The sequence below is a fragment of the Mustela nigripes genome, chromosome 2, assembly GCF_022355385.1.
Source record: "Mustela nigripes isolate SB6536 chromosome 2, MUSNIG.SB6536, whole genome shotgun sequence".
In the NCBI taxonomy this organism is placed as follows: Eukaryota; Metazoa; Chordata; class Mammalia; order Carnivora; family Mustelidae; genus Mustela; species Mustela nigripes.
This window is the reverse complement of record NC_081558.1, coordinates 214,942,454-214,964,173: the sequence shown is the minus strand read 5'-3', so window position 1 is coordinate 214,964,173 and position 21,720 is coordinate 214,942,454. Positions and strand designations below refer to the sequence as shown.

The 21,720-nt window shown below is 47.0% G+C and overlaps 1 long non-coding RNA gene across 1 annotated transcript; it reads right to left on the bottom strand.

Moving 5' to 3' along the window:
- Positions 1-2,505: 2,505 nt before the first annotated feature.
- Positions 2,506-7,870, bottom strand: LOC132010345 (uncharacterized). Its single transcript, XR_009402231.1, has 3 exons — positions 7,630-7,870; positions 5,082-6,883; positions 2,506-3,820 (listed from the first exon to the last, which is right to left on the bottom strand). It is a non-coding gene; the product is annotated as an uncharacterized LOC132010345 (long non-coding RNA).
- Between the last annotated feature and the right edge of the window lie 13,850 nt (positions 7,871-21,720).

Below are 21,720 nucleotides of genomic sequence, written 5' to 3'. Positions count from 1 at the left end.
TTTCCTCTGTTAAGTATGTGTTTCACTTGTGGGCCGTTTCGATGCCCCTGGCTGATGTTGGCTGGGGTCGTTATGACCCTGCCCACATGTAAAATCACTGCTCCTTCAAATACTGAGACACTGCTTGCAGCAGGCATTCTAGGGACTTGCTTCCTTACTCCCACCCTTGCGGGAATTTGTTTCCATTTGAAATGGTAGCAATTTCTATAGCATTCTTGTCTCTCTCTTTCTTTTTCCCCTAACAAGGTATTGCTCTTATGATCAGAAAAGTAGTAAGGATTTTTTCAACGTTTATTAGAACTAGACACACTTTTAAGCTCGGTTGTCCCAAATCATACATTATAAAGGGTTTTATTTTTTTTTTTAAAGATTTTTATTTATTTATTTGACAGACAGATCACAAGTAGGCAGAGAGGCAGAGAGAGAGAGAGAGAGGAGGAGGAGACAGGCTCCCCGCTGAGCAGAGAGCCCGATGTGGGGCTCCATCCCAGGACCCTGGGATCATGACCTGAGCTGAAGGCAGAGGCTTTAACCACTGAGCCACCCAGGTACTCCACATTATAAAGGGATTTTATGATGGTAAATATATCATAGAGAGTACAGAAAGGACATTCAGTTACTGAATTGAGGATTTCCTGCTATAGCTAGACTCAGAATAAAGAGTAAATTTGTGGCACTGATTTCCCTTCCTTCTTTCTCACCAGCCCAGTGGCTAAAGCAGGTGTAGTCAGTGAAGAGGAGAAGGCATTGTAAGCCAACACAGAGCAGGGTCTGCAGAGCAGATGACTGGTTGTTTCTGCTTTTAGTAACATTCTCTTTTAGATGATACATTTTTGCAACTTTTAGATGATACATTTATTTGCATGATGTTTACAAAATACAAAAGAAGTGAAATTTTCCTCCAGTTCTATCCTCTGGCCACCCAGTTCTCTTTCCTAGAAGCAACAGAGGTTTCAGAATCCTGCCAGAGACCAGAGCAGATGCGCACATACGCCAGCCAACAGTTACACGTGAGTGGGCACAGACACATGGATCTACAGACATACATATGCACATGTACACATATAACATATGCATCCCTAACAGAGATGTAGGATACCCACAGGTAGAGAAGACATGTTTGTACATGAATTGTAGCAACTCTACACATTGTTTCCTGCTTTGCTTTCAGTGCTTCTGGAACCAAATCCCTCTGTAACCAGTAATCTACAAACTGACATCAGCTAATCTAATCGAAGTTGAATGTGTGAAAATTCTCGATTGCCCGCTTCTTCTTAAAACTGGTCTCTCAACAAGGTCTGAATTTTTTTTTTTTCAATATGATAGATTAAAAAATGGTATTTTGTTTTGCTCTTTTTTCTTATATGTGATATTGATCTTCCCTTACGGACGTTTGAGTTTTCTGTTCTGAGAGCCGTTAGATTCTTTACTAATTTTTCTATTGACTGGTTGCTTTTCATATGGCTTTCTAGGTGTTTTTCTATTTTTAGGAGGTTAACCCTTTGTGATATGTGCCACATATCCCTGTCTCACTTTTTACATTAATTACGGTATTTTGTTTTGCAGATTTTTTTTTTTTTTTTTTTTTTTTTTGAGAGAGAAAAGTGGGGCAGAGCAAGAGGGCGAATTTCAAGTAGACTACTTGCTAAGCATGGTATTACATGGAGCACTGGTTGTGGGGCATGAATAATGAATCTTGGAACACTAATAAAATAAAATAAAATAAAATAAAATAAAGAAAAATATAATATCCTAAGAAACTACTAAAAAAAAAAAAAAAAAAAGAACCACCCAGGAGCTCCTGCCTTGCAGATTTTTTTTTTTTTAAATTTCTCATGTTTCTTCTCTTTTGTGGCTTCTAGGTTTTATGTCACACTCAGAGGCCTTTCGAATTGTAAGATAATTAAGCACAATTTATCCATACTTCTTTGTGATACTTTTATAATTTCTATTTAAAATTTTTTCCTGGAATTTGTTTAGATTTATGGTTTTAAGTGTAAATTCATAATATCTTTTTTTCCGATTGACGATCAAGTTATCCCAGGGACATGAAATGCCGCCCTAAACATGTAACAAAATCCCCTGTGCTTTTGGATCTGTTTTGGAATCCTCCCAAGTTCTTATGACATTATCACTTCCAATCTCTCTTGACTTTTGTGCCTTTCTACTGGATTCTATTCTTGGGATTTTGGAGTTGAACAGGGTTTTTTATTTCCCTCTCTTAACACAACATTACCCTACATCAGAGTCTATGCTTTTTATTATTTTTTAAAATTTTTATTTATTTTTAAAATTTCTTTTCAGTGTACCACAATTCATTGTTTATGCACCACACCCAGTGCTCCATGCAATACATGCCCTCCATAATACCCACTACCAGGCTCACCCAATCCCCCACCCCTGTCCCCTCCAAACCCCTCAATTTGTTTCTCAGAGTCCACAGTCTCTCATGGTTTGTCTCCCCCTCCGATTTCCCCCAGCTCCCTTCTCCTCTCCATCTCCCCATGTCCTCCGTGTTATTCCTTATGCTCCACAAGTAAGTGAAACCATACAATAATTGACTCTCTCTGCTTGACTTATTTCACACAGCATAATCTCTTCCAGTCCCGTCCATGTTGATACAAAAGTTGGGTATTCATCCTTTCTGATGGAGGCATAATACTCCTTGGTGTATATGGACCACATCTTTATCCATTTCCCTGTCGAAGGGCATCTTGGTTCTTTGCACAGTTTGGCGACTGTGGCCATTGCTGCTACGAACATTGGGGGTACAGATAGCCCTTCTTTTCACTCCATCTGTATCTTTGGGGTAAATACCCAGTAGTGCAATTGCAGGCTCATAGGGTAGCTCTATTTTTAATTTCTTAAGGAATCTCCACACTGTTTTCCAAAGTGGTTGCACCAATTTTCATTCCCACCAACAGTGTAAGAGGGTTCCCCTTTCTCCACATCCTCTCCAACACTTGTTAATTATGGCCATTCTAACTGGGTGGCATCTCAATGGGCCACAGCAAGTTCTTTCAAGATATGTTTCCAAAAGCAAGGGAAACAAAAGTGAAAATGAACTTTTGGGACTTCATCAAGATAAAAAGCTTCTGCACAGCAAAGGAAACATTCACAAAACAAAGAGACAACCTGCCAACTGGGAGTAGATAATTTACAAATGACACTACAGATAAAGGGCTGATATCCAAGATCTATAAAGAACTTCTCAAACTCAATACCCAAAAAACAGATAATCGTGTCAAAAATTGGGCAGAAGACCTGAGCAGACACTTGTCCAAAGAAGACATACAAATGGCTCACAGACACATGAAAAAGTGTTCATCATCGTTAGCCATCAGGGAAATTCAAATCAAAGCCACATTGAAAAACAACAACAACAACAACAACAACAACAACAACAACACTTTGAGATACCACCTTACAGCAGTTAGAATGGCAAAAATTGACAAGGCAAGAAACAACAATGGTTGGAGAGGATGAGGAGAAAGGGGATCTCTCCCACTCCTCTCTTTCTCCACCCCCAGTGTTCCTTTGCGCTTTGGACTTGTGTTTCCAGTTGCCAACTGGGCATCTCCATGTGGAATTTTTTTTGACACTAATTTCATGATCCCAACCACTGGGCTGCACTGTCCATGCTGAAGTGGCCTCCACGGTGTGCCCTCTCCGAGTGAGCGACAGACGATCTATCCAATTGTGCAAGCCAAGCTTCTAGCATCCTTCCTGGAGTGACTTTCTGTGCTAGTTGTGTGCTGAGTTGGCTTGTATTTGGCTCATTACCGTTGATTGTTACATTTTCCAGAATTTTGTGAGCTGGCTGTTAAATAGCAAATTATAAAAATTTAATTATTAAAAATAAATGTATTAACTTACAAGTAAGCAATCTGTACCGAAACAACGTTAATAAATATTTGAAACTGTGTTTGATTGCATTTTAAGGTGATCTTTGCTCTTGAGATTCTTTTTCCTTTGTGGTATCTGCTTGGTGGGAATTCTCTCTCTCAGGTACCTCTTCCCAACCCTGCCTTCAGTGATGTCATATTGATGGTGAGAGTATTTTCACCATGGAAATTGGCAAACGCTACCAAACAGAGCTGGACTTATTGCTTTGTTAGTTGTGTAGACTTCAAGTGTTGGAGGAAACATCATTGATGTGAATTATACTTTGGGTGACAGGCCTTTAGACCATTATGATGCAGACAATGCAAACATTTGAGGAAATCATCTTTCAGTATTTAAAAATTACTAGCCTAACAGGCAAAGAACTAGGTCAGGCCAGTGTTTGAAGTTGTGGTCTACATGGTCATTATTCCACTTTGTGTTTCTTGTCAACCAAAATAGCAACCAGTATTCGTATCAGAAACTGTATCAGTTGGAACGTGGCTTCTCTCGAGATTTTAGAGTTCTGCCAAACTAAATGAAACATATTGTGAGAATTTCTTTGCTACGTGGAATTGACAATAAAGAATATCATGTACATTGTTGTTAGTTGTAAATTGTGTGCTGCTGTCTTTTATGACAGTAAATTTCCCTGCCTTGGTCCATCTCCTCCCAGGTAAATTACAGCGTTGGACCCCAAGGCCCCTGGCAGTCACTTTTGCCCCCTCCATTCTTCTTGAAATCCAAACATGATCACCTTTCTAGCAGGGAGTACTTTCCTGGGAACCCACTATGTGTCTCCTCTGGGCACAAACAACAGTTTATAAAGCAGACATCAGTCCCTTTCCTCATGTCCCTTTCCCTCTCCATACTCTGGAGAACTAGAATTTAGCAAGTGCTATAGAGAAAAATCAAGCAGGGCTGACCACGAGAGACGACTTATAGCAGGTGTGTAGCAAAAATAAGGAGAATCACACAACACGTGGCCCAGGAACCTGCTCAGGCTCTGCCCTGGTGTGGACCCTGAAGGCCACTGTACCATCTGGCTTGGCCCTGGCGCAACTCTCCCCCAACCCCACCCAATGAGGGAGCTTTCCCTCGTCCCTGTTCCCACTGAACCCCTGAGAAGCCACCCAATGGAAGCCTTGGGCTTAGAGTTGGCTTGAGAAAAGAACTGGAATAACAATCTGAAGCCTTACTCTTATTTCAAGTATGATTTGTTACCGAGCAGTGATTGCTTGGGGGGGAACGTCTGGGGTGGATGAAAATGTCTTTGGAGGCACACACATTTGCATTGAAGGAGGTAGAATCCCATTGTGCTGCGGGAAGGTTGTGTCATAGAAGCTGTGTCCTCTGCAGAAGAGACTTTCTTCCCAGGATCCACCTGCTGTCAGCGGGGAGCACTGACCAGGGCACCCGCACCTGTCTTGCCAAGTGGGAAGAAGGGTCTTTTCCTTCACAGTGGCTGAGCGGGTGCATTTGTTTCCTATTCCTGCTGTAACAAATCACCTCTAACTCATGGCTTGTAACACAAAGCTCTTGTGTCACAGTCATGTGGATCGGAGGCCCTGCGCGGTGTGGCTGGATTCTCTTCCTGGGGCCTCACAAGGCCGGAATCGAGGCGTTGGCCAGGCTGGGCTTTTGTTTGGAGACTCTGTGGAAGAATCCGCTTGCAGATTCTCTCAGGTGTGGCAAGAATTCAGCTCCATGCATTTGCAAGACACAATTCCCCGATCCCTTGCTGTGTGGCAGCCTCTACATTCTTGGCCCCTGTCCCCTCCCTCTTCAAAGCCAGCGATGGTCTATCAACTACTTCTCCCGATGCAAATATTTCTGCTTCTTCTTCTTCGTCTTCATCTTTTAAGGGCTGATGTGATGACATTGGGCCCATGACGATAATGCAACACCATCTTCTCTCTTAAGGTCTTCTTATTAGTAGCCTTAATTCCATCTGGAAAGTCCCTTTTGCCATTTCATCACATACTCATGGACATAGCACCAGGGGGTCTGAGTCATGGGGACAAAAATCAGCCACTCCGGTCAGCCTCCTTTCCCAAGACCCTCACCCAGTCCTCATGCTTCCTGAAGTCCACAAAGGCTCCATCCCATCACAGCATCAACCCAGAGTCCAAAATCTCATCTAAGTCTCGTCAGTTCTAGAGACCAGCCCTCATCTTCTGAACTGGGTGAAGCTCCTGGGCCTACTCCCCGCCCTCTACAGGCTGGTGACTGCAGAGACAAGTCGGGGCACAGGCGTAGGTTAACAGTCGCAGATACTCCCCTTCAAAATCACGCAACACGGACAGTCGCTGGTCTGAAGCAATTTGGAAACCCAGCCAGATGAACGCTCTTAGATTTCCAAGCCTGGGGATAATCGTCTGGGGCTCTCAGCTCTGCCTCTGGGCTCTCCATCTTGCTCGGAGTCCCCTTTCCTTTTTCATGAAAGCCAGCATGCTTTCAGCCCAATTCTATCAGCCTGCTTCCTGCTAGTAGAGTTGGCGGGGAGGGTCCAAGAACCTCCTTCCATTCCATCCTCTCCCCGTCCCTTCTGGTCCAGACTGGAAGCCCCTCCGCTGGTCTCGAATTCTCCAGATGTGTGTGGGACATGCTTGTTCATGCCATTGGACAAAAGCCGCACTCATGGGCCCTTTGTCCTAAAATGCCAGTGTCATCGCAAAATCGTCATGATGGAATTTCCTGTTTAGAATGTCTCCATTCCACCGCCCCACCCCCAAATTTTGCCAAATAAATCAGGGAGTGAGACAAGAGCGTGGTGTTCATTTGTTTTAGGTACACTTGATGTCTGGAAATCTGATTTTAGGAAAATAAGAAGTGGGGAAGTAATTCGTTTCTCTTGAGTCCTGTGGTTCCGGAATTTGGCACCGCTATAGGCATGAACCCCTGGGGCTGATTTGCTCTTTGCTTTCGGCAACTGTGGATTGTTTCATATCACGAATAAGAATGTTACAAAATAGCAGTCCAAACTGTACCGTGAGAACGCCTGTTTGGAGATAAACAATAAAGTGCCACAGATGTAAATGAGTAGGCACAAATTAGATGTATTCATGGTTGTCCCTTGTAAAGGCAGGTAATCTGGCATAGGGAGCCGCCGAGCCACCCACGAAGCCCAGAAGATTGTGCATGACACACAACCTGTTGAGAGGCACCTGGATTCAAGGAAGCACACTGACACCTTCAAGAATAAAGCAGTCAGAATTAAACAAAATTAATGGAGAAGGAGGAAACAGGACAGCAAACATTACAGAAGCATCTTGATTAGGCTGAGGGCATAGACGTTTAAAGAGTGTCTGACTCCTCAGTCTGACCCTTAATGAGACTCTTTGACGGTGGAGAAGATTTGAGAAGGAAGTAGTTGGAAGACTAACAGAATATAAGCCCAGATACAGAAAACATTCAAGAACAAGTGTTGGGATTTCTGGGAATGTCCTCTGTGTCTGTCTGTGTGTGTTTACACCAGTATCTCCCATTTTAAAAAAGGTTAAGTTGAACAACTTTGCTTGTACAAAAGACCTACATTAGGAGCTGTTCTCACTAGCCAAGAGAAATCCAAAGTGGTTTTTGACTTTTATGAAAATGGCAAAAAGCAAAAACAGTGAAAAGCGAAAAAATGGTGTCCAGCTGCAGGTTTGCCGTGAGCCACAGGGGAGGTAGGGGTGCAACACGAGCAGTGAGTGGGACTCCCCCGCCCCACCCCTCCTGCCCCACCAACCACCTGCAGCATCTTACCTGCTGGTTGCCCGGGTTCTGAACTGCATCCCTGAACATCAGGGCTTCATCTCAACTGATTTTGTGTGTCCATTAGCTAAACGTGTCCTGGGGATCAAAAAAGCTTAAGAGATATAATATTTTTGGGGGTCTGGGAATGCTCAAATCTTCCATGTAAACTGGTGGCGATTGCTCCTTTGTTTTACATCATTTCATATGGGGTGGACTGTTTATGGACACCCCCCCCCCCCCAAATGTCTGATTCTGCTATTTCTCTTGTGCACCTGAGCTGAAATCTGAACATGGCCACAAAATACAGGAAAATCCGTTGTTTATCAGGTTGGACATTCATCTCTGTATTTCAAGAATCAGGGAAGGCTTTTGGATTAAAGCCCTAGGACCACCCCAAAGATGATAATTCCTAAGAAGTTCCTATTATTCAAACGTAGACGTTCTCAGCCTTGGTAACACAGGGAAAATATAAAGTCTGTCAGGTTAGAGAGGAGCATTTCCTGTCCTCAGTATAAGAAAAGATACTCTTCTGAATTACTTATTTATCAGTTCATGTGGGAAAAAATGTCACTGGCAGCATAAAATGGGTTTCCGTCACCTTTCCTTTCGCCGGCCTGTGAAGCAGATTTCTTTTCAAGCCTGCCGAGGAAGAGGGACAATTGTCAGGGGTCCAGATGCTCGGCAACAATTCCTCTAAGACAGAAAACAGGATTAGCTGGTGAAGAGAAAAAGAAGAAAGAAAAAGGAACCAGTGAGCGTCGTGTTGGAGGGATCTGGGGGTGTCATGGAGGCAAGTTAAGGATGTGCTCGATGTGTCTGATGGTATCAGATGTGGTGGGCTTTGTGTCGACCCCCAAATGATACGTCTAACAGAAACCTGTGATCGAGGACTTACTTGGGAAAGGGGTCTTTGGGGATGAAATTCAGGATCTCGGATAAGATCACCCTGGCTTAGAGTGGAGCTCAGGTGAATGACAAGTGTCCTTATCAGAGAGCAGAAGGGAGGAAAGGGACAGGGAGATGGTGATGAAGGAGGAGAGATGAGGGATTTGGCTACAAATGAAAAAACAGCGTGGACAGCCACAGCTGCCGGAAGCTGCTAGAGCCCTGGACCAGATTCTCCTCACAGCCGGTGGAAGGAACCAACCCTGCCCACCTTGATTTCAGACTTGTGCCCTCCAGAACTGTGGGAGAATAGGGAGAATACATTTCTCCTGTTGTAAGCCACGCCGCTTGCAGTAAACTGTTTCAGCAGCTCCTGGAAACCAGTGCACCGTGATGCATGGGGTGGGGGCAGGGGGAGAGTGAGGGCAAGGGGGGCGTGGGGTGTGGGCTGCTGAGCCCGCCCGGCACAGGCTGGCAGGGTCTGCGGTGGAGGTCGGTGTCTCTCAGCACAACTAGCAGAAAACCGTGGAAGGGCTTGAGGCAGTCATGGCAATGCCCCAGAGGGTGCCTGGGCCGTATCTGAACACAACACTGTGTTTTAGGAACTCCCTGAGTTGCGGAGGGTTGAGAAACTTCCTTGTGAAATTGCTGGCTGGAATTAGTGGGTAACCTAGTCTCCGTGGCCAGCCAATTCCTTGAGAAATCAGAGACTTTTCTGGGCAGAGGGAGGAGCCCCACAGGGACCAAGGCTGGGTTTTCTCCCATGGAATCCCCCACAGACAAGGCTCCGAGCAGGGGCTGTAAACCCCCTGGGACGAGATGCTTGTGAGCATCGTGGAAGCAGAGGTGGGAGACTGGTTGAATTAGGGGAGCGGGGGCCCCAGGAGGGGCTACTCGTGGACTCAGAGCCATAGAGGATGGCGTCCCTGCCAGGAACAGCCGAAGGTGGGGAGAGTCTGTGATTACCCGGGAGACACCACCAGACCGAGAGGGTTCAGGACGGGGAGGCACAGGACTGGCCCCGATCACCGGGAACATGGGACACCCAGGGTCAGGTGACACCTGGAAGGTCTCCAACCCAAGTTTTCCGAATCCATTGAGACCTCCCCTCGAATCCCACGGGCTGCTTGCCTTCGTCTGCTTGGACTGCTCTAAGAAATTACCGCAAACCGGTGCACCTGGTGGCTCAGTCGTTAAGCCTCTGCCTTCGGCTCAGGTCATGATCTCAGGGTCCTGGGATGGAGCTTCACTTGGGCTCCCTGCTCAGCTGGGAGCCTGCTTCTCCTCCTGCTGCTCCCCCTGCTTGTGTTCCCCTCTCTTTGTCAAATAAATAAATAACATCTTAAAAAAAAGAAAAAAGAAAGAAATTGCCAAAATGGGGTGGTCTGAAACAACAGGAATTTTTTCTCTCACTTCAGGGGACCAGCAGTTGGAAATCACGGTGTTGGCAAGGTCAGCTCCTTCTGGGGAGTTCGGAGAGGGAACGGTCCCAGGCTGCTCTCCCAGCTTCTGGCTCCAGGCAGTCCCCGGGGTTCCCGAGCTGGCAGATGGATCGTTTCATCTCTGCCCCATCTCCACATGGCGTCTTCCTTGGGGAACATCTGCCTCTTCTCTTAGAGGAGGCCGGGCCTTGAAGTTAGGGTCCTCCCTCATTCAGGATGACTTCATCTCAAGATCCTTAATTCAATTATGTCTGCAAAAACTCGATTTCTATATACGTATCCTCCAAGGGAATGAAGTTAGCCAACCTTTGCTGGGGTAGCATTGGAGCCCAGTACCCTGCCCTGATTCCCACTCTGGCCTGCCTCCTCAACAGGGCAAACATGAATGGCCGGGAGCAGGTCTGGGGGGAGCGCAGGACAAGCCCCACAGTGCCAGGCTTCAGAGAGCCCGGAGGGACGAGGGGCGACGACATTGAGAGATCTGGGGTGAGAAATACGGAAAGCTCCTCGGGGAAAGGGGGGATTTTAAAACAGCAAATTTGTGCCCTGACTTCCTCGAGGGGAATCTTCCGTGGTCAATTTCAAAAACTTCCTTAAAGATTTAAATTGCAGGGGTGCCTGGGTGGCTCAGTGGGTCAAGCCTCTGCCTTTGGCTCAGGTCATGATCTCAGGGTCCTAGGATCGAGCCCTGCATCTCTTTCTGCCTGCCCCCTCTCTCTCTCTGCCTACTTGTGATCTCTCTCTTTCTCTCTGTCAAATAAACAAATAAATAAAATCTTTAAAAAGAAAGAAAGAGGGATGCCTGGGTGGCTCAGTTGGTTGGACGACTGCCTTCGGCTCAGGTCATGATCCTAGAGTCCGGGGATGGAGTCCCGCATCGGGCTCCCAGCTCCACGGGGAGTCTGCTTCTCTCTCTGACCTTCTCCTCGGTCATGCTCTCTCTCACTGTCTCTCTCTCAAGTAAATAAATAAAATCTTAAAAAAAAAAATAAAAAGAAATAAAAAAAAAAAAGATTTAAATTGCATTTCAACAATCATCTGGTAGCCAGACTGAGAATTCTTTGACATTGTCGCCACAGAGAGATGGCCTTCCTACCCCCCTACCCTGCCCGGGGGTTGTATTGTAACAGCCTTGTATGGACTTACGTGCGATTTCCCTACAGGCCAGCAAGAGTTCATTCCAAAGAGTCAAGAGGTCAAGTTACCCAATAACCCAGAGTCTCTGGACGGTGAAGATTATTGAGCTAGGAAGATCCTGCCCCCGCCTCCTCTGTGTCTGGACCACCGCACTGCACCTGCTGGTGTCTATTCATACGCAGAAACGCATTTTTCGGAAGACGCAAGCTTCCATCACCTGCTTTCTTCTGATGAGCCCCCATGTTTGGCCGTCCCTGATTCTCATTTGGAAACCCCCTTCAGTCAATCCAGTTTATACCTGAGGGGAGGGCACGAGCCGGCCTGGAGAGCCACGACCTGAGTAGCAAAGAGGAAACCCCATGTCAGTTGCAGCTGCATTGCAAATAATTTTCTCGTGTGTATGGAACTGGAGCGCAATCACGATGTCTGAAGGAGTCCTTACTTTTATTTTATTTTTCTGCATTAGAGCAAATATTGCGTAGAAGAATAATGATTAGAAATTTATCTCGTGGATAAGCTATTCCGTATCCCTCCCAGTTTTAACAGAACTGGTTTTCACGCACCCATTCAGCCAGTATTTCTTGAATCCCTACTGCGTGCTGAGCTGTGGACCCAACGCGTTCTCGCTCATGCTTCTGGCCACTGAACCTTCCCATTTCTCAAAAAGTATATTGTTAAAACCTGAATTCCCTTCTCCCACTTTTCTAAAGCCGTAGTAATAATGATCACCGTCAGAGGAGGTCAAGCCGATTTAATGTAGTAAAATATTAACTTGCTAGCCAGTTTCAGTGCCAGCGGATCTGAAGCCACTTATATAAAAAGGGTTAAGTGTGACAAGAAAAACAGAAAACTCAGGTACATTGTGCCCATCAATGACCTTGGGAGCCTGTCATAAATAGTCTCTTACATTTTGAAAGGCTAGAATAAATGGTTGGAGGGAGACATTTAACAAAAAAATCATATGCGGTTGTAACAATGGGGCCCATTTGCAGTAATGAACTAACCTGACGTCCATCAGCCACACATCGGTTCCGTGTTAACAATGGTGACATTGTGTGCTCGTGGCGCGCAGAAGGTTGTGATGGGAAAATTATCCTTCATGCGGCTCCTTCCACCCTGGTTCCAAACTGAAGCCTTAGAGAAATACTTGGTTAGGCCTGTGCTTTCAAAATAAAGCAAATGCACTTTAGAAACATTAAAATAAGTCAGAGACAATGGCTTTACCAGAACCATGTGGATTAGGTGGATTTAGCTGTAATTTTAGACGAAACAAGGTGAGCTTCAGGAGAGGCTCCCCCCAGTAGTTTTGAAAGTTAAACACAACATGCCAGGAGGTGGGAGTTCCCCGCTGGCCTCCTGGGGACAGGATGAAAGAATGACCTCAGACGGGACCTGCTCAGAACGATAATAAATGACTTCTTAAGGCCAAGGGAAATCAACAGGTACAGACTGGACCTCGAGTGCTTAAAGCAGTTTCATGCCTTTGACTGAAATTGCCTAATACCAGTAGACAAAGATGAATTCGCCCCCGGTTTCTGGTGGAAGGTCAAAGCCAGTCTCAGGCCGAGGCAGCTCGAGAAGAAGACAGAAGACGTCTCTGAAAGAAAACAAAAACCAGCCTGATAGGGAAACAAAAGGGGGTCCTTCTGTCCATAATGTGGAGACTAACGATAGGTACCGTCCTCCCCGGGGGTCCCTGCCTCCTGCACGGCACCTGCGAGGTCTTGACTGCGAGGCCGGCTCTTTACACCGACTTCAGTTCTCGGGTCTGCTCTTCCCTGCCTGCACTTCTGCCCCGTAGCCCCCTGCTCGCACCTGGCCTCCCGTGGCCGGTTGTCTCCTCCAGCCTGCAGATCGCCGACGGTGAGGCTCCCTCCTGCTACTTCCCTTTTTCCTGGACCTTCTGTCTTTCCTCGGCCCCCGGCACCCACCACATTCATGAAGACCAGGAGTCCTTGGCTCTGATTGGATCTGAAAAGCCCCGTCCTCTCTTTATGAGTCTGACCACAACCAACCCCCCCCCAATTTGTTGTAAATAATGGCCACAGACGCGGTATCTCCAGACAGCCAGAATTTGTTCTCCCACAGTTCTGGAAGTCAGGCATCCAAGCGGGGTCTCACGGGGCTAAAGTCAAGATGTCACCAGGCCTGGTTGCTCCTGGAGGCTCCAGGCGAGAGTCTGTCTCTTGGCTGCTGTTCCGGTCTGAATGTTTGCTGTTCCCTTCAGATTCACACGTTCAAGTCCCAACACCCAGTGTGATGGTGTTGGGAAGTAGGCCCTTTGAGAGGTGATTAATCATGAGTGTGCGGCCTTGTGATGGGATCAGTGCCTTTAGGAAGGGGAAGCCCGAGTGTTCTCGCCTTCTCTGCCATAGCAGGGGAACACAGGGAGACGTCTACCCTCTGCAACCCACAAGAGGACACTGCCCAGACACCCACTGTTCAGGCACCCAATATGACCGGCCTCTACAACGGTGAGGAATGCACGTTTGTGGTGTGGGTTCTCAAGTCTGTGGAGCTCTGTTACAGCAGCTCGAACTGACGAAATCTCTGGTCTTTCTCAGCTTCCAGAAGTCACCCACATTCTTTGGCTAGGGTCCCCCTCCTCACATGACCTGACCTCTGCTCCCCTCTGTCCTGCCTCCTTGTGCTTACCTTGGATCCACCCGGATAATCCAGGATAACCTCCCCATCACAGATTTAACCCCGTCCACAAGTTTCTTCACCCAGCAAGGTAACATCATCGCTGGCCCCAGGGGTCAGGGTGCGGACATCTTCCAGGGCTCACCGTATTCTCCACCACAAAGCGTGTCCTGTCCCCTCCAGCCGCTGTGATTTAATGTCTGCCTGAGAAGTTCCAGCCCCCCACGATGGGTGCTGGCCATTCTCCGCTGCTCATGGCGGGGTGGGGGGAGGGCTGGCCCCTTAACCAGACTCCCAGGCCTTCTGCTGGTTCTGCAGGGCGGAGGAGGGAGAAGCCAGGGCATTTCCCATCTCTCTCAGGGTAGCTGAAGCTCCTGGCATCAGCTTCACGCCCTCCAGGGTTTCCCTCCAGCTGGTGGCCCCACTCCTGCCTTTGTCCCCTGCCCTTGCCCTGCCAGGCCCAGGGGACAGAGGGGGCTCTGTTGTGCTGCTGATCTCTGGGGCGCCTCAGTCCCCCTTTCTTCCAAGCACCTTTGTATTTAATTCCCCAAGTTATAGTCCCTCTATTTCATTTATCTGACAGAGATTCTGCTTTACCGGCCGGACCCTGATGCACGCAGGAGGGAGAGATTAAAAAGTGACTTGACCTTTGCTTGACCGTGTGGCCGAGGACACGTGGGACAAATGGTGTTGTGCAACATGGGGCGAGGGAGGCCACAGTTGTGCATCTATGAGACACTGGCGTGTAGAGATGGGACCCTCTGGAGACGCAAAGCTTAACAGACATTTGGTTTTCAAGGTGGGGGGACTTCGTGACAATAAAGTGGGTAGGACATTTCAGGAGGAAGGAGGAAATCCGCAGAAGCACAGAGGCCTGACCAGGCAGGGGCAGAGGGGAGTGGGGAGGAGTCCAGCATGGCTAGGGGCCACCCGTACCCTTAGTGAGGACGTGGGACGGAAGTGGCCGGGGAAGGTCGCAGGGTTGTCGGTGACTGTCCTGGGGCTGCAGCAGGAAGTCAGCACAAATCCAGTGGTTTTAAAACAACAGAAACTTCCAGAGTTTGGCTACTGTGGACATTGCTGCTATGAACATTGGGGTGCTTGTGGCCCTTCTTTTCACGACTGCGGAAGGAGCCGAGATGCTCTTCAGCAGACGAATGGATAAAGAAGATGTGGTCCATATCTACAGTGGAATATTACTCAGCCATCAGAAAGGACGAATACCCAACCTTTGCATCATCCTGGATGGGACTGGTGGAGATGATGCTGAGTGAAAGAAGTCAAGCAGAGAAAGACAATCATCATATGGTCTCACTTACTGTGGAGCGTAAGGAATAGCATGGAAAAGGAAGGGAAAAACGAAGGGGAGATATCAGAGTGGGAGAAGAGCCACGAGAGACTGTGGACTCCGGGAAACGAACTGAGGGTTTCAGAGAGGAGGAGGTGGGTGAGCCCGGTGATGGGTGTTAAGGAGGGCAGGGATTGCCTGGAGCACTGGGTGTCGTACACAAACAGTGAATCATGGACACTGCATCAGAAACCAATAATGGGGGGCGCCTGGGTGGCTCAGTGGGTTAAAGCCTCTGCCTTCAGCTCAGGTCATGATCCCAGGGTCCTGGGATCGAGCCCCGCGTTGGGCTCTCTGCTCAAGAGGGGAGCCTGCTTCCTCCTCTCTCTCTACCTGCCTCTATGCCTACTTGTGATCTCTGTCTGTCAAAAAAAAAAAAAAATCTAAAAAAAAAACTAATAATGGACTGTGTGGGGACTAATATAAGACAAAAAGTTAAACAACACCACCACCACCAACAACAGAAACCTATTGTCTCACATTTCTGACAGCCAGAGTCCTATATTCGGGTGCTCTGAGAGCTTTTCCAGCTTCTGGTAGCTGCCGGCACCACTTAGGGTCCCCTGCCTTGTGGCTGCCTCTCTTGAGTCTCTGCCTGGGCTGGCACAGGGCCCCCAGCGCATGTCTCTCTGTTACTGCACGTGTACCTCGCTTCTCATGAGGACACCAGTCACCGCAGTCAGGACCACCCCAGGCTGACCTCCCGCTGACCGCACGACAACGGGAAAGTTGACCTTTGAGCCTCCCAGGTTTAATATTCATGGGTCCACTTAGATGAAGAATTTTTTAAATTTTTGCATAAATACGGTACAGCACAATAAATGTATTTTCCTTCTGATTTTCTTAATAATGTTGTCTTTTCTCTAGCTTACTTTATTGTAAGAATACAGCGTATAATGCATATAACATACAAAATATGTGCTAATCGACTTCTTATGTTATCTGTAAGGTCAACAGTAGGCTCTTAGTAGAGAAGTTTTGGGGAAAAGTTAGGCTTGGAATGTTGGCTGCACGAGGGGTCTGGGGGCTGTTCAAAGGGCAAGTGCATTTCTAAACAATATCACACCCACAAATACTGGGGGTCAGGGCTTCCCCGTACTTTGCAGGGGACACAATTCAGTCCACAATGCAGTTGACGGAGCTCCCCCAGTGCCTCAGTGAGGCACGTGTATTCGGTGACAGCCTATGGTTTTACTGGGGCAGGAACACAAGGAAACTCTTGTCGGCTGGCACATTTTCATGAACATTCCAACCACCCCAGTCTTGTCTTTATTAGTCAAAATAAAACCAAAGAGCGACTTTCCCCCAGCCGCACACGTCCACGTGTCTCTCTTCCTCTTAGGATACAACTCGCGTACCCTTGCTGTCCCCCCCCTGCCCACCCTCTCTCTTCCCCTCCCATCTACTCCTTCACCTGCTGGTTCTGCTCCCCCGGCCACTCTCATGTGCTCTCTGTGCCCTCGCCCACCATCTCTCCATCTGCCTGCTGGAGGCTCTCCAGTCTGCTAAGCTGTGCTTCCTACCTGTCCTGCCCCCACCTGCAATTCGCCTTCTCTGAAACAGAACCCCCTACCTGCCCAGCTTGGCATTGAAATGACCCTGCTAAGCCCCCCAGCTTTCCAGCCAGCTCCAGGGTCACCCCAATGCCTTCCTCTTGCTCAGAGCATGTTCCCTCACCTTAAAACTCACCATCTCTCATAGGGATTGCTCAACCATCTCCTAAATGATTCCTTCCCCTTTGTCTCATATCCCTAAACTCCCCAGAGCAGCCATAGTGATTTTTCCTGAATGCGAATCTGCTGCGGGCCTGGGGCTGCCCACAAGCCAAAGGGAAGGCTGGTCCCTTGGAGCAGGCTGCAGGGGCTGAGCCCCGCCCACTTTCATTTCCGACAATGCGGGTGACGACCCTGTGCACCCACTCAGATACTCCACTACTCACCTTCTATCCCCTGTTTAGGGGATGCTGCTACTCGCCTCTTTATTGCAAGGTTTTTCTCCAACAGAAGAGCTCTCTCCTTTCCTCTTCATCTAGCCAATGCCTCCTCATTTCATTTTAATGAGGCAGCGAGCAGAGAGAGCGAGTGAAAAACACAAGATTGCAATTATCTTCCTGTGACTCCCTCCTCCCTCCGATTCTCTTCCCTTAGGACAAAACCCAGGGGGACCCTCTGCTAACATCACAGGACCAAGCCTGACGCAAATGTGAGCCAGCTACCAGCCCACCTCCCCTGCATACACTGAGGGACGCTTTCCTCCATGATGGGAGCACTTCAAATACTTGTCGGATCCCAAAAGGAGGGGGTAGAGTTGGTGGTTCAAGGAGCTCTGATTTCCAAGCCAAGAAGATGGAACTCACATCAAAGACAGAAAATGCATGATCCTTTCCACCAAAGCCCCATGCAGTTGTACATGGACCCCACATCTGGGGAGGGTTTGGCTAACAGAATCTGCTGTGGAAAGCACATCCCAGGGAAATTCACCAGCTTATATTTGGGTGAAGACCAGTGATATCCATGCCCGAAGGAGCCTTGGCCATCACCGGTGCAGCCATGCTGCTCTCTACAGGCAAGAGCCCATGGGTGCAGGAACAGGTGAATCACTCAAGGTGACTCAGCTCATCAAGGGGACAGGGGACACAGGCGCTGGATGTCCCTTTCCCAGGCACTTGTTCTTCCAGATGACACACCCGCACCCCATCATAGCATAGAGAAGGAAAGTTAACAGAGATCTAGAGTGTAATCCCGAAGGCTGCTCTCCAGCTCTGGGATCTTGGGGAAGCTACCCGAGTACGCACAGCTATCGCAACGGGCTAGAGACCGTTTTCCTGCTAACCTCGGGATGATCCGTCAGTCATTATTTGTCGATTCTAACATTTATTCGTTCTCTTGCCGAGCATGGGGTACTGCGCTGCATGCCATATTCCCAGCCAAATAAAACGTGGCCCCAAAAGGGCCCCCAGATCCATCTCCCCGGCTCATGGAACCTCAGCTTGCTCCCGACATGCACAGGAAGCATTGTGGCTGAGGCCTGCTTTCAGAGATGCTCTTGGCAGAGGGAGGCCAGGCTGTGCCTCTGCCATCAGGCCCTGGTCCCGGTGCCCTCCAGAGGTTTCTAGCTGAGGCTGCAGTGATGCGAGGCATCAGGGTTCTCGGGCTGCTGTGACAAAATACGTGGCCTGTGGGCTTCAACAACAGGCATTTATTTCACCTGAGTGCCAGACAATAGAAGTTCAAGATCAAGGCACTAGCTGGTTCGATTCCTGGTGAGGCTTCTTTACTTGGCTTGCACATGGCCACCTTCCCGTTCCATCTTCACGTGGCCTTTCCTTAGTGCGTGTCACACAGACGGAGAGCGAGCCAGCTTCCTGGTGTCCTCCTGCATCAGGACACTCATCCTATGGAATCAGGGCCACCCCAGGACCTCATGCAATTTTAGTTACTTCCTTTGAGGCCCTGTCTCCAAGTGCAGCCATCCTGGGGATTAGGATTTCAACATACACATTTACGGGAGTGGTGTGGAGGTCCAGCCTCTAAACCCGAGGCAGGAGCAGCTGTCCTGCTCGATGCTGCTCACGCTCCTCTTCTTCCCAAGCAGCTCTGTGACCCCCAAACCTGCTCCTTTGGGGTTGTTCCCAGACACATATTCAGCTCTTATGGCTTTTATTCTTCGTTTGTTCAGAGGAACAGGACAGCAATCTCAAGATATCCATTTCTTGGGGCATCTGGGTGGCTCAGTGGGTAAAGCCTCTGCCTTCAGCTCAGGTCAAGGTCTCAGGGTCCTGGGATCGAACCCCACATTGGGCTCTCTGCTCAGCAGGGAGTCTGCTTCCCCACTCTCTCTGCCTGCCTCTCTACTTGTGATCTCTCTCTTTCAGATAAATAAATAAAATCTTTAAAAAAATGTTCATTTCTTTCTCCAGAATGGACATTACTGTCCTTCCATTAGCTGCACTGATATGGCGGGGTTGGGATGGTTTTGCTGGCCACTTCCCAGAACCCTCCTCATCTTCCTCAGGGGGCAGTTGGGTGCATGGTGTCCTGAAGAAAGACTACATTCCACATTTCTCAGTCTCCCTTGCAGAATGAAGGTGTACCCATTTCTGGCTGCTGTGACATGGGTGTACCCATTACCCAAAGGAAGTGTCTCCCCCACTGACCCCCATACTCCCATGCACCCTGTGGACCCTGGCTGAAAGGCCAACAATGAAATGTATTTGGCAAAACAAAAGTCATCTGGGAGAGACTGGGATGCAAAGAAAGGATGGTGGGCACAGAGAGGGCAACAACGCATGCCTACACCAAATTCACACTGAGTTGCAAAAACCACCTTTTTTTTTTTTTAAGTTGATCAATGTGGAATTGAAACTCAGCAACAAGAGTAAGAGTGAAATAAGTCAAGCAGAGAGAGTCAATTATCATATGGTTTCACTTATTTGTGGAGCATAACAAATAACACAGAGAACATGGGGAGTTAGAGAGGAGAAGGGAGTTGGGGGAAATTGGAAGGGGAGGTGAACCATGAGAGACTATGGACTCTGAAAAACAATCTGAGGGGTTTTAAGTGGTGGGGGGGGTGGGAGGTTGGGGGAATGAGGTGGTGGGTATTAGAGAGGGCACGGATTGCATGGAGCACTGGATGTGGTACAAAAACAATGAACACTGTTATGCTGAAAATAAATAAAAAATAAATAAAAAAAAGAGTAAGAGAAAATCACCTTCATTGTATGAAGGGATGTGGTAGAGCTACTGAAATAGGAAAGACTAATCCTTATACTCTGTTAGAGTTAAAATGAAATTTCATTGTTAAAAATTTTATTTTATCATCTATATTAAACCCATTCTATGGTTTTACTAAATCTCATAAACTAATAGCTTAATTCTATGCCTAACTCTTTTTGTGAGTTTCATAGAAAAAGTCACATGGTCTCTGGATTACCTAAATTATTCCTTTCTTCAAAGAACTCAGAGGTTTTAGTATGGGTACAGACTCAAGGCACTCCATTACTGCTCATAGAAACACACACACACACACACACACACACACACACACACTCTCAAGGGACCCCATTACTGCTCATAGAAACACACACACACACAAACACACACACAGAGTCTGATTGTTTTCTTTATAGAAGAATTGCATAATTTCAGCTAACACAGCAAACATACATTATACTTTTCCTAAATAATATTTTTGCTAATGGAAAAATCTCAGTGGAAATTATGAAGTAGTTAGAACAACAAGAGAACTCTACTTGATATGATTGGCAGAATGCAGCTAAAGCAGTATGTAGGTGAACATTCATAGCCTTAAATACTTATATTGAAAATAAGACCAATAAACATGAATGAAGTATTCAATTAAAGAAGCTAGACAAAGAAAAACAAAGAAAAATAAATAAGTAAAATAGAGAACATTTTGATTACTAGGAAGGCCTAGGTGGTTTTAGTTAATGGAAATCTCCACTGCCATAGTGGGTACTGAATTAAACAAATGCAATCTGAAGATTAATATAAATAAAGTGCTATATGTCAAAGTCAGTGATTGCCACACACTATTCTGTATTCCTCCGTTCATCTACAGTTAATATATTGGCTCGTGAAGAATGGTGAATTGTTTGGGAATTACCATGGAAACTGGGAATGTTTAACCTGGATAAAAGATCTATGGGGGGATTTGTAGGAGGGTGGATTAGACTCAACTTGTTCAGTAGGTTACAAATAATTTCATTGTTCAGAAGTACAGAAAGTCAAATGTCAGGTTGTTGTAAGTAAAGATGTCCATCTAACAATCAGGAGTGTTCAAAGTGGTGTAGGTTGCTATATCTAGAGCTGCTCTTCTTGGTTATTTTCTGAAGGAGTTCAAGAGGGCTGGACACCCTTTGAGTAATGGAGAGAAGCAGGGTGGGGTGGTCTCTCATTTGCGGGAGAGATGGGGTCATTCTCAGTCCAAAGAGTTTATTAACCTAGAATAATAATTGCATGCTGGTGTGGAGACAACTCCGGTATTTAAACACTGCTTTCATCCAACAACACTCTTGTTAATTATAAAAGTTAGACAACTCTCCTATCATAGCATGTTCCTAGGACATGAGTCACCTAGGAGTGGGTGACTTTCTTAAGCACCCATCATGATCATAAGTGACCTTGTTTCTTAGTTGCTTATCCAAGTACTGTCCTTGTTCTCCTCCCTGAAGGTAGGGACCACTTTATCCCAGACTTGGGAATACTTAGCACCTGGAAATGGATTGGGACATGGTAGGTATTTGATAAATGTTTGACCAAAGAATAAGTCGAGGATTCCTAACCCTCTAAATTATCAGTGGATCGGCTTTAAGGGATTCACAAACTCACAGACTTTCCAAATTTGTGCCTGAATTGGGTTTATGGGAAGAGGGCTCATAGATTTTACAAGATGCTCACATGGGTCCCAGATTCAAGCAAGGTTGAGAACTAGGACTTTAGTGAGGCCAAGAAGCGATAAGGAGAGGTTAATTTGTTTTCTATAGCATTGTGAAGAATTTAGATTTCATGGAGTTACAGCTGAATGTTAATGTGCTTACATTATTGGAAAATTATATGAGTTTTCTAAAAGTTGATAATTTTATAGGGTGTAAATTTGATAACTCATCCTTTACCACAATAC